This window comes from Gracilinanus agilis, chromosome 1 (genome assembly GCF_016433145.1).
Source record: "Gracilinanus agilis isolate LMUSP501 chromosome 1, AgileGrace, whole genome shotgun sequence".
Taxonomy (NCBI): Eukaryota; Metazoa; Chordata; class Mammalia; order Didelphimorphia; family Didelphidae; genus Gracilinanus; species Gracilinanus agilis.
In genome coordinates, this window is record NC_058130.1 from 12,589,976 (window position 1) to 12,603,794 (window position 13,819).

Sequence of the window (13,819 nt, forward strand, 5' to 3'; positions counted from 1 at the left end):
AGAGAGAGAGAGAGAGAGAGGGAGAGAGGGAGGGAGGGAGGGAGGGAGGGAGGGAGGGATGAAGGAAGGAAGGAAGGAAAGGAGAGAGGGAGGGAGGGAGGAAGGAAAGGAAGGAAGGAAGGAAAGGAAGGAAGGAAGGAAAGAAAAAGAAAGAAGGAAGGAAAGAAAAAGAAAGAAGGAAGGAAAGAAAAAGAAAGAAAAAGAAAATTTATTGAGAGATCTGGACAGTCCATTTCAGCAGATGGAGGGCCTGAAGCTTTATCTTCCCCTCAGGCTTATCTTTTCCAAGGTTCTCCCACTAAACTGGTTCTTAGTATGTAGGAGGTACTATTAGGTTAAACAAAATGTTTCCTTGGGAAGTTGGATCAGGATTTTAGACCTGGACAGACCCCTCCTAATCTAACTCCTCCATTTTACAGATGAGGAAACTAAGACTAAGGCAAAGTAAACAATTTGCACACTTCCACACAATGAGTTAGGAGCAAAGAATGCTTGTTCCATGCTCTTTTCCCTATTAACCGAGTTTAAGGAATTTTGCCATTTGGATTGTCTCATTCAATCTTGACTTCCACTCTCAACAAAATAGAAACTCTGTTTAATCTAAAATATCTTAAAGTTTTGCAGGGCCATCATAATTGTTTAAAAAATCCAACATTTAAAGGAAAATTGCATCTGCACTTGTTGCATTAAAAGTCCATTAACTTTTGTATTTGACGAGGGTCCAGAATGTTATTTTTTCCTATTTTGGGTGCCTACGGGGCGTGCATATGGTACTCAAACCTTGGCTCTATCAGTGAGCCGTGGTGACCTTGGGAACAGCACCATTAACTGCAATCTCAATATTTTGCAAGCTCCCTCATCCCCCTGAGCTTCGATGCCACAGAATAGTTACACTCTCTTGTCTTTGGGGAATGTAAGATAATAAACAGTATTGCAGCTTAAAGAAACCTTATATGCCATCTGATCTAAGTCTTTCATTTTACAGGTGAGGAAACTGAGGACTGTTGCAGTTAAATGACTTGTAAGTTCAGGGTTGCACAAGGAGTAAATGTCAGAGCCAGGATTCAAATCCAGGACCTCTGACTCCAAATCTGATTCTCTTTCCACATTCTAATGGAGGAAAGCAACAATTGTGCAGCTAACTAAAAGTCACATGCATACGACTTCAAGGTTTTCAATGTTGTCCGCTCTCTGATCAGCTCTGACTGTCTTCCCCATTTCCCTCTCCCTGGAACTCTGGGCTCTGACACGGGAACTTTCACCTCATCTTGACATTAACCTGGTCACTACCGCACTGGCCATTCCAAACCGTGACACCTGCACTCTGGCCACCCTCCTCCCACGCGCTGCCAGGAGGGCAGATTCCAAGGAGCCATCCGGTGCCCTAAAAGGAGATGGACATCTCCTGCCTCTGTCTGTCTTAGCAAGCTTTGAATCCTAGTATTTCTACCTTTATATTCATGTCAAGTTAACTGAGAGGGCCTGACACTAATGGTGCTTCAGGCCACGTGGGCCGCAGTCCTCTGAAATCTGGAATGGGCCGATTCTCCTATTGGACCCCTGGATTCTGCCCTTCTGTGACCTGTGGGAAGAGGAGCCTTAAGGAGTGTTCAGAATCTACCAGATTAGGGGAATACCAGAATTTCCATTAAATGCTTCTTTTCCAAGGGTTTCTACTATTTAACTCAGCCTTCAAATAGGGCACCCTGAGACAGTTGGGTGGCTCAACAGATGGAGAGTCAGGTCCAGAGACAAGGGATCCTGGGTTCCAATCTGGCCTCAGACATTTCCTAGCAGTGTGACCCTGGGTGAGTCACTTCACTCCCAGTGCCTAGCCCTTATTGCTTTTCTGCCTTAGAACTAATACCCAGCATTGACTCTAAGTTGGATGGGGAGGATTTAACAAAAATGTGGCATCCAGATCTCAACTGATTATTTTTTAACAGTTTTGTTCTTTAACTTTCTAGGGAGAACACCCCGAACTTCTTCCTGTCAGAGAGACCACCGTGCCCACTTTAAGTAAACAGTCATTGTAGCTTCTTCCATTCGGTGACCCTCCAAAGAGCCCTGCTTTCCCCGTTCCTGCTTGGGTCCCAGATGAGCCCCATCTCCAGGCAAATGAACAAGAGCCCTGGGAAAGGAAGTGGGGGTGATGGAGGCCGAGTTGTAACGTCACGCACACTCCCTGGGCAGCTCTTCAGACCACCACCCAGCCAACCCAGTGAGATTTGTCCGTTGAGCGCCGGGTCCCAAAGGGGGAAGAAGGAGCATCCCTGCCGATCTCGTCTTTCAGACACGAGCCATGAACGTGGACGTGCTCCCTGGTGTCTCCTCTGGCGCAGGCCACGGAAGAGGGGTTTCCCCTGAGAACCGACAGGTCTCAGGACGTGGCCCATTTTCCACAAAGGAAAAAAAAAGCACAGAGAAGTCCCTCCCCCAGAGTATCAACCCATTCAATTTAATTCAATTCGCTGGCATTTATTAGATGCCTGCAGTGTACCAGGCACTACACAAGGCACCAAGGACTCAAAAGTAAATATGAAACAGATCCTGCACTCCAAGGGCTTGGGGGAACTCCCTAAATGTGTACAAAGCATGTAGAGAGAATAAATGCATAGGAATCTAGAGCAGGGCGGACACTAAAGGCTGAGGGACATCAGGGAAGGCTTTCTCTAGCCTGAACAAGCTTTAAGGGAAGCCTGGGAGGGCATTCTAGGCATGAGGTCAGGCAGGGTAAAGATACGGAGGTAGGAGATGGAATATCTCCGTCCGCTTAGAAGGTGAGCTCCTTCGGGGCAGACTCCTCTTCTGCCTTTCTTTGCATCCCCGAACATGGCACAGTGCTTGGCACATAGGAAATGCTTCCTAAAATGCCTTTGGATAATGGTGGTGATCTCCATGGGCAGAGAGAGTTCCCTCACCTGCAAGTGCCCCAGATGAATGCAATCACAGGTCCAGCTCCTAACTCCGTCTTTATCTACTATTTTAAAGCAAGAGCCTCACCCCAACCTGTAAAATCTTTAAAACTCCTGAAACATTTTACCTTCTGTCTTTTTCCAATTCCAAAAACTCGAGCACCCAATAAAACTGGCGAGCCAGAGCACTGTAAAGCAGAAACAGGCCAGAGAGAGGCTGAGGCAGAGCCTTTTCTGTATTTCACACTTCTCAAAACTCCAGTTAGCGTTTCATTAAAGACAGCAGCAATCTGGGCTCGCCATTGACCCCGGCGTAAATGGAGCATTCCTCCGTGAAAAGAGATCCACGAATCCTACGTCACTGCAGATGTGAGGAGGGGTGAGAGGTGCCTGTGATATATCACGAACCATGTCTTCCAGTAAGGGGAGGATAAAAAATAAGTCAGCGGGGGCATATACACCCAGAAACGGGGGACAGATGGTCGTCTAGTAATGATCCAAAGACTTATTGAGCTCTGTGCCCGCACAGGGATAAAAGACCCCAAGGAAGACCCCAAGGAAGACCATGTTGGGCAGTTCCAACATGGAGGAGCCATAGAAGGAGATGAACAAGAATTGCAAAGAGGGGAAGTGATCGATGTTAGGAGAAGGACAACGTACATGAGGGAGCTCAAGGATTCACAAGTGAACAAGTTTGCAGCCTCCAGCCTTCACCTCTCCTTCTCCCACACGTCCCACAAGACCACTTGTCGGATCCCCGTCGCCCCCCGAGGGCTTTCCCATGAGTGCAGCTCTGACCAGGTCATTCCCCTACTCACTAAATTCTAGGGCTCTCCTATGGCCTCTAAGATAATATAGAAATAATAATAATATTAATAATAATAATATAGAACGTCTCCTGCATAAATTTTAAATCCCTCCGTATCCTGTTTTCTTCCCACCTCTCCGAGCTTCTTACACATTCTTCCCCTCTGTGTTGTGTTCCGTTCTATAGTCATTCTGTCCTTGTTGTCCCTCAGTCATGACGCTCCATATCCCAACGTGTGGTATTTTCACTGGCTGCTTCCTGCCTTACCTGCCTACCTTCAAGTGTCAGGAAAAGTTCCACATTCTGCCTGAACCTTCCTCGGTTCCCCTTAATGCTTTGCCACTGTTGGTTATCTCCGGCTTATTCTGTATACCTCATGTATGTATCTGGTGTATACCTTCTATCTCCATATAAGTGGAGATCCTACTAATCCTATCTCCCAAGATTACTGTGTGGATTAAATGAGGTAATCCTGTGAAGTGCCCAGCACATCGTAGGGACCTAGGAAAGGACGACTGCCTTTTCCTTCCCCTTCTTTTAAAAAGGTACTCATACTTTTATAGCTTTCCCCGAATTAGACCTTTCCCTTTAGAATGCAACTTTTAGTTATCTGTTAAGGATTCCTTTGAGTCAGATAGGAAGGGACAACGGAGTTAAGCATTACTAACAAACATCAGTTTACTGGAAAATGTACAACATCAAAAAACTCCTACTTCGAGTCCATTTTTTTTCACAGAAAATGGCTGAAGAAAATGTCTACATTCATTTTTGAAGCACAATGTTTGGGGGGCAGATGGAGGGCTCAATGGATTGAGCTAGACTTGAAGATGGAAAGCCCTAGATTAAAATCTGACCTCAGCACTTCCAAGCTGTGTGACCCTGGGCAAGTCACTTAACCCCTATTGCCAGTTCTTCTGCCTTGGAACCAACACACGTATTGATTCTAAGAAGGAAGGTAAGGGTTTGGGGGGGGGGAGGGTTTAAGTACAATTTTACATAGAACCTAGTGACGCCTAAAGGCCAGTATATTGGAAACCACAAGATCCTGATTCAATCCAAAACAATCAGAGTTGCCCAAAAAGTGGAAGTGGCCACCTTCTGAGGTAGTGAGCTTTCCATAACGCAGAGTCTTCAAGATAGGCTGGATGGGTCACCATTTGCTGGGTAGTCTACAGAGGCAATTTGGTCCTCTCCAGCCCTTCCAAATCTGGGATTGGGGGATGAACAAAGTCAAGGAGAATTTTTTTTCCATGCCAACTATGAGTCAGGCCCCGGGCTGAGATCAAAGTCAAAAGCACAGCCTCTCCCCGCAAGGAGCTGCCATTCCACACGGGGAAGTCAACCTACCAACAACCCAACTCCATGGGAAGTGATCGCCTGCCCGGGGAGGCCCACGACATCCAGGGGCCTGGGAAAGGCCTCCTGTGGAAAAATCTAGTGAAATTCTTACAATGCTCCAGCCCCAAAGAGTCTCCAAGTGGAAGATTTATGGAGAGATGCGTAACAGCTCATCTGATTTTATCAGAAACAACGTCTGTATAAAATCTCAAATAGCCGTCTCGCAGAAAACAGGTTCACTTGGCCCGAGACCAAGCTGGTGAAACGCTACCCGGCCCTGGGGAGGTCACCAAATCGTACCCGGGCCGTTGCCTCGTGACCCAGCCTATCGGTTCCCTCCATAAAAGCGGCAGCAGCTCAGGCGAGCGGAGGGGGCTGCCGATACGGGCAGAAGGATGGAGGAGAAGCCGCCTGCTGCCTACATTCCAATGTTTAAGATGTCTCCACGTTTATTAAGTTCCTCCATATCCCCATCTGGCCGAGGTGTATACTTTTATATCAAAATGAAAAGAAGAGCTGATGCGGGCCAAATGGGGTCCGTCAGGGCCTTCCAATTTCCCGTGCCATGCGCTGTAACAGAATATGGGCAATAGCGAGGCTACAGAAGGCTTTGGCCAGATTGGGTTGCACCGCTAGACCCTGTGGGCCGGACACAGACCTCCAGTGCCTGGGCTATCAAAACCCCACAAAACTGCCACTGCAAAGGGAAATGCAGTGATGGGGGCCTCTTTGGTTCACATCTGCTCAACAGCTTGAGTCTGGCTGGAGTGCAGGGAAGATCCCCTGAAAATGTTCTCCATGGCTGGGAACAGGGACAAGTGGGAGGAAGGACAGACGACAGCCTGAGCTGGTGCTGTGTCCCATCCAAAAAAGAAAATCACAACTCTTTGCTGCAGTTAGTTTCTTCTCTTCCACAAAAGCAATAAAATACATTCTTTTCTCTTTCATAAAAACATCATTACCGACCGATTGATTTTTGCAAAGAAAATGAATAGCTAATGTGGGCAACTCCATCAATTGTTCCTTAGTTTAATGATAATGTTTAATTATAATGCAGACAAAATCATGTGCTTCTGTCTCCAGTTGTGGAATTCACCCTGAAATCTGACTGTTCACAGAAATTAGACAGAAAAGATATATTTCGCCACTGAGGCTATTCCCTTCCTCACTGGACATCTCTTCATACATATATAAGGGAAGGAGTGGCCCTCTTCCCCTCAGACGATGTCTTTAGAGAACCCAGAACTAATCCAAAGGATTTAAGGAGCACCCCAACAACTACAATAAGCAGGGTGATAGGGCCTCATCCAGCCATCATGTGCAAAACATCCTGTGATCTTATCAGAGAATCAGTGGTGCCCCTGGTGCCTATACCTAAAAGAAATGATTGTGGGCAGCTAGGTGGCTCAGTGAATTGAGAGCCAAGCCTAGAACCAGGAGGTCCTCGGTTCAAATATGGCCCTAGACACTTCCTAGCTGGGTAAGTCACTTAACTCCCATTGCCTAGCCCTTATCCCTCTTCTGCCTTGGAACCAATAAACAATATGGACTCTAAGGTGGAAGATAAGGAGGAGGGAGGGAGGGAGGGAAGAAGGGAGGGGGAGAGAGAGAGAGAGAGAGAGAGAGAGAGAGAGAGAGAGAAATGATTGATTCTGTTGTAGAATAGTCCAGAATTAATGTTTTGTGGAGAGAGACTCTTTCCCCTTTTCTGGGAGATGTGGGGGTCTTTTTCCCTAAAATAATGTTATCTCCTTAAGGGCAGGCATCATTTTTATTTTTGCCTTTATTTCCCCGGCATCTAATACAATGGCATTCAATAAATGCTCAGCGACTGATGGATTGTTCTGGCTGTGACTCCAAGTGGGAAGGAGACATCATTAGGTATGTTCCCATTGTACCTATATGGCAGATATAAGGATTCAAATGGGAGAAAGAAAATTAACTGGGTCACATTTTCTCGGCTATGTCATTCTATTGCTGGCCTCCACCTGTTCTCCTTTTTGGAGCATCAAAATTCTTAATGATGTGATGTTACATGGCTATGAATCTTAGACCACTAGTTCCTCTGAAAATCAAGATGGTGTGTGAGTCAAGGCATTGAGGAGACAAATGGAAGCTACAAGGAGTCAGATTATTAATTTCTACCACTGTAGATGGATAGTTGAAAAGACAACCCAATTTTAGGAATGGGGGACACATAGGTGGACTATCTGAGTGCTGCACTGGTGTCCCTGGAAAGGTCAGGGAAAAGCCAGGGAAAGACTTTGCCGTGGTGAGTGAGAGATCCCCTATGGAGAATTTATGGTATGGCATGAACAAATGCTACCAAGGACAAGAAAACATGAATGGACTGTGTCATCTGTGACACCGGAGAGATTTCCCATATTGACGGGACAGTGAATCGACTAACATGTTGAAATAAATCATTATTAAAAGTCCTCACCTACCTTGTCTTAGGTGGCTGCGCAAGAGGTCTAGATTTGTAATTTCAATGGTGCTGAATTGGGAGAGCTATTTTTTTAAACCCTGTGAAAAGGACCAGGCAATGAACATTAAATGACTTCACCAGGGTCACATAGCTAGGAAATCTGAGCCAAATTTGTGTGGCAAAAATTTATCATACCAAATAGGTTTATTTGAGAGGAGATCAGCCTCCCAATAAAGCCAGACTCTGGTCAAGATCAGAACCAGAGACCCCACGTCTTAGGAAATAGCCTTTTTTATGCCAAGAAATCTGATGACACAGTGACAGAAAATCCAATCAAAACTAAAACAGAATGGATGCAAAATCTTTCACATGGGCAGTTCTTAATTAATGACACAAATGCTGATTAGGCTAGGAAGTATAAAAAAGACCACTATGAGTGTTAACTTACATCTATTATTATAACTGATCTTTCCAAGGTCTCTGTAATAAGGGGTTGGGGGCTAATTGTTTTTCTGCTGACAATCATTATGAAATACTAGGAGTCAGCAGTTGGGTGCCTGTCTGACTACCCTGTCATACACCTAAGAGCAGTCCTCTACCCTCTGTCTGACTATTCTGTCATACACAGAGAGGATGTGATGGGCTAAGTGGAAACTCTTGGGATATAGGCTTAAGGTCAAAATGCCTGTAAACAAGATCTGATGCCACCATAAACTGTATTTTTTTTCTTAGCTAACATTTATAAAGCTTATATAGAAAACTACATTATTTGACTATTAACTCAAAACTAATGATTGTATTATAAAATAATCATAAAGGGCTAATACTATTATAATCATAAAGGGGAGCAGGGGGCTTCACACTCACATCTGAAGCCATAACCTCTCATCTCTAGACCTGGTACTTAATCCATTAAGCCATCTAGTTCCCTCACCCAGTTACCACCAGTGGAAGATACACCAATATAGAAACTACTTCAACCAAAGATCAGCCACTTCTCTGTGACTTACTTATCCAGTAGAACTCCCTGGAGGCACTGAGAGATAAAAGGGCTTGACCTTGTTAAATAGCTCACATTTGCTCATGATAACCCAACTTGAAAGTGTCAGCAGAGGTAAGAGCTGTCCCCAGATCTTCCTGACTCCAAAGCCAGTAGACAATTAATTCTTCTTCCCAATGGTTTTTCCCCTGATTTTCTTTTTGTTTCTTTTTTTAATGTACAAATAATTTCTCTCAGAGGAAGGTGCACCATTCCTGGAAGTACTACAACACCAAGTCAATATGTAGAATAGACAGAGCAAGCTCCTAACCTGACTCCATGTTCCAAAGATCCATTCAATGTATTGTTCTCAGACAGAGGAAATGCCAGATATTAAAGTGATGAGAACAGATACTACCTTGATCTTAGCCAAAAGGCTGAGAAGCGGGCCATGATGGCTGGGTTGCAGAGTACAAGGAGGGAGATATCACAGCTTATATTTCTCCAGGGATTCTTTTACAATATTTTCTCCATAAATACTTTGTATTTGCTCGGTTTATATTTTAGTATTTTCTTCTCTGTGTGCATGGTATTTTCTCCCACTGAAGTCTGATTTTAATGAGGGCAAGAACTGTTTCATTGCTGGCTGTCTTTGTATCTCCAGTCCTAGCACCATTTTTGCATACAGAAGGTGCCTAATTGATATCTGTTGAATGTTGAAGGGATAAACGGATTTTGGATGGCTAAGCTTAGACCCTTCTCTTTCCCTATATCTGCACCGTGTCTGCGTATGCACTTTATTTGATTGCACATCCATCAGCGCCCTGAGACTCTTCCAGGACCAGACCGGGTGTCTCACACTCAATGCACTTATTCAAGGTTAATTAACAACGATGGCACTAAGAAGGGTCTCTGTGTATCACGACCTGACAAACCTCATTAAGCACATGGTTCATTCCTCCAGATCACTCCTAGAGATGCTGAGGGCTGACCCGATACTGATCTGAGCATCATCCCAATGGACCGCATTCTGCTGTAATTTATTACAACAACCAAATTGAATCCACATGACAGTGCTCAGAGCCAATTCTCATTGAGTTGTCTCTTTCCTCTCACAAAGATCTATGGAGACATTATTTTCGGTGATTTATTCAATATCAGACATTGTATCTATTGAATTCCTTTCTTTAATCTTGAACCTAGAAAACAATAAAGTTTGCCTGGCATGATTTCTTCTTGCAAACCCCCATTGATTATGAAGGTAGAGTTGGTGACCTTCCCTGATTCGCACAAGTTTTCCAAGTCATGGTCTTTAGCACGTGGAATTCCAGTGGCTGGTTGCTACCGATGCCAGCTTCTACCTTCTTCCAAGATCTGTCCTACTTGTGGCAGAGGCAGAGGGACTTGACTCTTCGGTGCAACTTGGAGCTGAGGTAGTTGCTTCAGAAGACATAAAATGAAAGGTGGTTATGGGAAGGAGCCCAGTAATAAGTTGTGGGGGGCTCTCAATGGGGCCGTACCCATCGCTTCCCAGAAATGACAACAGGAGCAGCCAAAATCTACATGGAAAATTGCCAGAAGAAAAATGTCAAGAGCGCTGGGCATCTCTTGCCCTCCTGGGCAACCCCGACTTCTCCAAGGCAGCTTCTCTGAGTGGAGTCGGGCCCCCCTTTGAGTCCAAAGAGGACCATGGCATGGCTCTGTTTCTGGATGAGGTCTTCTGAGAGGGAAAGGGAAGCCCCAAAGACAAATGATTGAAGCAGAGGAAGATGTTTAGTTTGAAATCCAGGAAAAGAGACTTGTGGGACTGCCTTGAACAAACACACACCACACCAAAAAATCTACAACAAACGTCTGAACAACATGAGGAATCGCAACACCCAACACAAGGAGCCCGACCGCAGTCCCCCAGGAATGGTTTTGCAGAGTTTAGATTTAAGCACAGCAAAACGATGTTGATTTCCCTGTGAAAATTACAATGTTTATTTCTAACTCTATTTCGGTGATTTAAGCCCGAGTCATTGTAAACAGTGCAAATATATAAATTATCGTGGGTGTTTAACCTCGTTCTCTAACCAGGGCACAGGGCTGATGCCTGTAAAAATATTTAAAATGGGAGATTTAAGTGATGGCAAAGTGAAGCCAGCCAACTGACATCCTCATGCCTTCTTGCCTCGAAAAACTACCAAACAAAATGAGCAAAGTGCTGTTGCCTATTATTTATATCATCTTAAAATCACATTACATTTATCTGCCATTTACATTATAAACTAAAGACACATTTTAAATGAGTCCTACTTCTTATGCTTAAATATTTACATATTTTGATCCTTGGAGTAGCTAATAAAAATGGATAAGTATTTTGTAAGAGTCCAATACATTCTACAGCTGAGGGCTCAGAACCCATCAGAAATAAAATAGCAGCCATCTTTTTTTTAAGCCCTTACCTTCTGCCTTTGTGTGCTGGTTCTAAGGCAGAAGAGTGGTAAGGGCTAGACAATGAGGATTAAGTGACTTGCCCAAGGTCACACGCTAGGCCAGATTTGAACCTAGGACCTCCTATCTCTAGACCTGGATCTCAATCTACTGAGCTACCCAGCTACCCCCAAGCAGCCACCTAAAGGAATACACTGCTCTATGTTAGGAGGCTTTTAGACTTGGAAATCAGGACCCACTTTAAGAAAAAGTACTAAAGGTCTTCGAAAATATCCCTCCAATTCTGAAGGATCTGCCAGTTTGTCAACGTGGGCATTCTTTTCTAAGATGCGCGTCCCAAACACTCATGCTCTGCACCTCTTGTCCACATTATCCCCTAAACAGCCCACCAGTGTCCCAGGGGCCATCCTCGTGTACTCTTCATATTGCATGGACAGCAATGGAGCCCACCGGATGGGCCATCAATCGCTCCTTGCTCTTGTCACGGAGTATGTCTATCCGAAGTGCAAGAAGCCTTCTGCTTCAGATCCATGCCAGCGAGCTTCTGGCTTGATTTAGCATCCAGTGCCCCTTCCAACATGGTGCACCACTTCATTCCACCCTGTGCCAGGTTGCATGGAGACTCCCTGCTCACAGCCAGGCCTTGGCATATCCTCAACTGAAAGGAAAACTGGATGAGAGGGTTTGGGTGGGTTTAGCCCCAAACTGTTATGGTGTAAAAACAGATGAGAAGTCCTGCGGGGTTCATTTGGGGGGAAAGGGACCAGGGTCAATCAGCAGGCATTTGTCAGTGCCTGCTACAGGCCAGGTGCTATGCTAGGTATGGGGAATGCAAATATAAAAATAAAATATATAAATGATCACTATACACACACACACACACGCGCGCGCGCGCACACCTAGATATAAACAAAATAGAAAAAATGATCCTCAAGGGTGAGATGCCATGTAAAATGCAAGCATATACAAAATAGACAAGGAGTCCTAGGATCCAGGGATATTAGGAAAGAGCTCATATAGTTGTTATTTTTTTAAACCCTTGTACTTCGGTGTATTGTCTCATAGGTGGAAGATTGGTAAGGGTGGGCAATGGGGGTCAAGTGACTTGCCCAGGGTCACACAGCTGGGAAGTGGCTGAGGCCGGGTTTGAACCTAGGACCTCCTGTCTCTAGGCCTGACTCTCACTCCACTGAGCTACCCAGCTGCCCCAAGAGCTCATATAGTTTTGATGGGAGTTGGGGATTTTGAGGAGCAAAGGACAGATGAGGAGTAAGAGCATTCCAAACACCGGACACAGCACATAGGATTGCTTATTCTTTGGCTCCTGGCAGAACAATGCTTCATGCATACCTTCCTCTAGGATGGAAAGGACAATGGCCTAAGTATTATTTACATCCCCCTCAACTCTGAGTTCAAAAGAATATTTTCCACAAAAGGGTCATGGCAGCAAGAGACTTGTCATCACTAGGAGAGTCACTGTGGCTTCTGCTTTCTTCCTTTTCTATCTATTGTCTTGTGTTTCCTAGAGTCTTCACTGTGTGATATCTGCCACTCAGAATGGTCCTGCTGACATCTCTTAAGGACATTTCCCAATTGGAGAGAACATCGGCCCTAGAATCAACAGGAGACCAAGGTTTGAATCCAATCTCTGACTATAATCACTTGTGTAACCTTAGCCAAGTCAAATTGCTTCCCTGTACCTCAATTTCCTCACCATAAAATAAGGAAATCAGACCAAGGCTCTTTCTAGCTGTGCTCCTAAGATTTATTTTTTAATTTTTCAGTTCCACATTTTCCACAGTTTAAAAATCAAACATCCCCATCCAATGCCACAAGGTCCTAAGACTGAAGATCTAGGGCTTGAAGGGATATTAGAGGCAACACAGTCTAACCCCCTCATATTACAGGTAAGAAAACTGAGGTTGGAAGAGGTGAAGACACTAGCCTGAAGTCCCATTGCCAGTAAGTGACATAAATAGGATTTGAACTATGATCTGACTTCAGAACCAGTATTCTGTCAACTGTCCTGGTCCATGAGCTCTATTCACCCAAGAGAAGAACACCCCCTCCTCTGGGCTGCTGCCATCTCTACCCACAAATTGAGTACAAAACACAACCACGGCATATGAAGACCTCATCTACTGAGAGCAAATGCTTCCCATGGTATCGTAGAAGCGTGTCTGAGCCCAAAGGCAGCCGAATTCCCGAAAGAAACAGGCCTTGTTCAAATGCATGGAGTATTTACCGTCTATAAAATATTAAAATTTGCCATAAAGGTTGTTAGATGGTAGACTTGCCTGAGGCTTGTTTGAACTTGTGATCGACAGTCACATATGAAGACCTAAATAAACACTGGCTACATGTTTAATATTCATTAGACATGGGCACTTTCCATAAAAAATCCATCATCCAGCTAACTCCCCTCATTCACCCCAAAAGCAGATGCTGAGCCAACCTGAAAACACCCAGGCCTGAACGGAGCTCACAGCAAGCTGCGCCTCTACCTAGCCACCTACCCTCAGATGACTGGGTCAAGAACCAAGAGCTGCCATGTTGTTCCCCGCAACAGAAAGGGAAACTAGTAACTTCAGAGTCTTAATAGAAATTCAACGTTTGATACAACCCATCAGCTGATATTTATTGAAACAACCAAGGCAGAGAATCCATGGGACAAAAACAACTACAAAAAACCCTTCATGCTTGTCATATTCAGATGCACGGATGTGTCCCTAAATCTGGATGCTCATCATGAATAAGGTGAGGGACCCAAGTCACTGATAGAATGTAAACTCCTGAATGACAGATCTGATTCACTGTTTGTCTTTGAATCTACAGGGAAAAGAAGAAGAGAGGGAGGGACGGAGGGATGGAGGGACAGAGAAAGGGAGGGAGGGATGGAGGGAGGGAGGGAGGGA

The 13,819-nt window shown here is 44.8% G+C and overlaps 1 protein-coding gene and 1 non-coding gene across 2 annotated transcripts in view; both read right to left on the minus strand.

The window, feature by feature from the left end:
- ERC2 (ELKS/RAB6-interacting/CAST family member 2) overlaps positions 1-13,819 on the minus strand; it is a 743,930-nt gene that overhangs the window by 409,450 nt on the left and 320,661 nt on the right. The window lies entirely within an intron of this gene.
- LOC123232834 lies at positions 8,728-8,917 on the minus strand. The gene has a single exon (XR_006505330.1). It is a non-coding gene; the product is annotated as a U2 spliceosomal RNA (small nuclear RNA).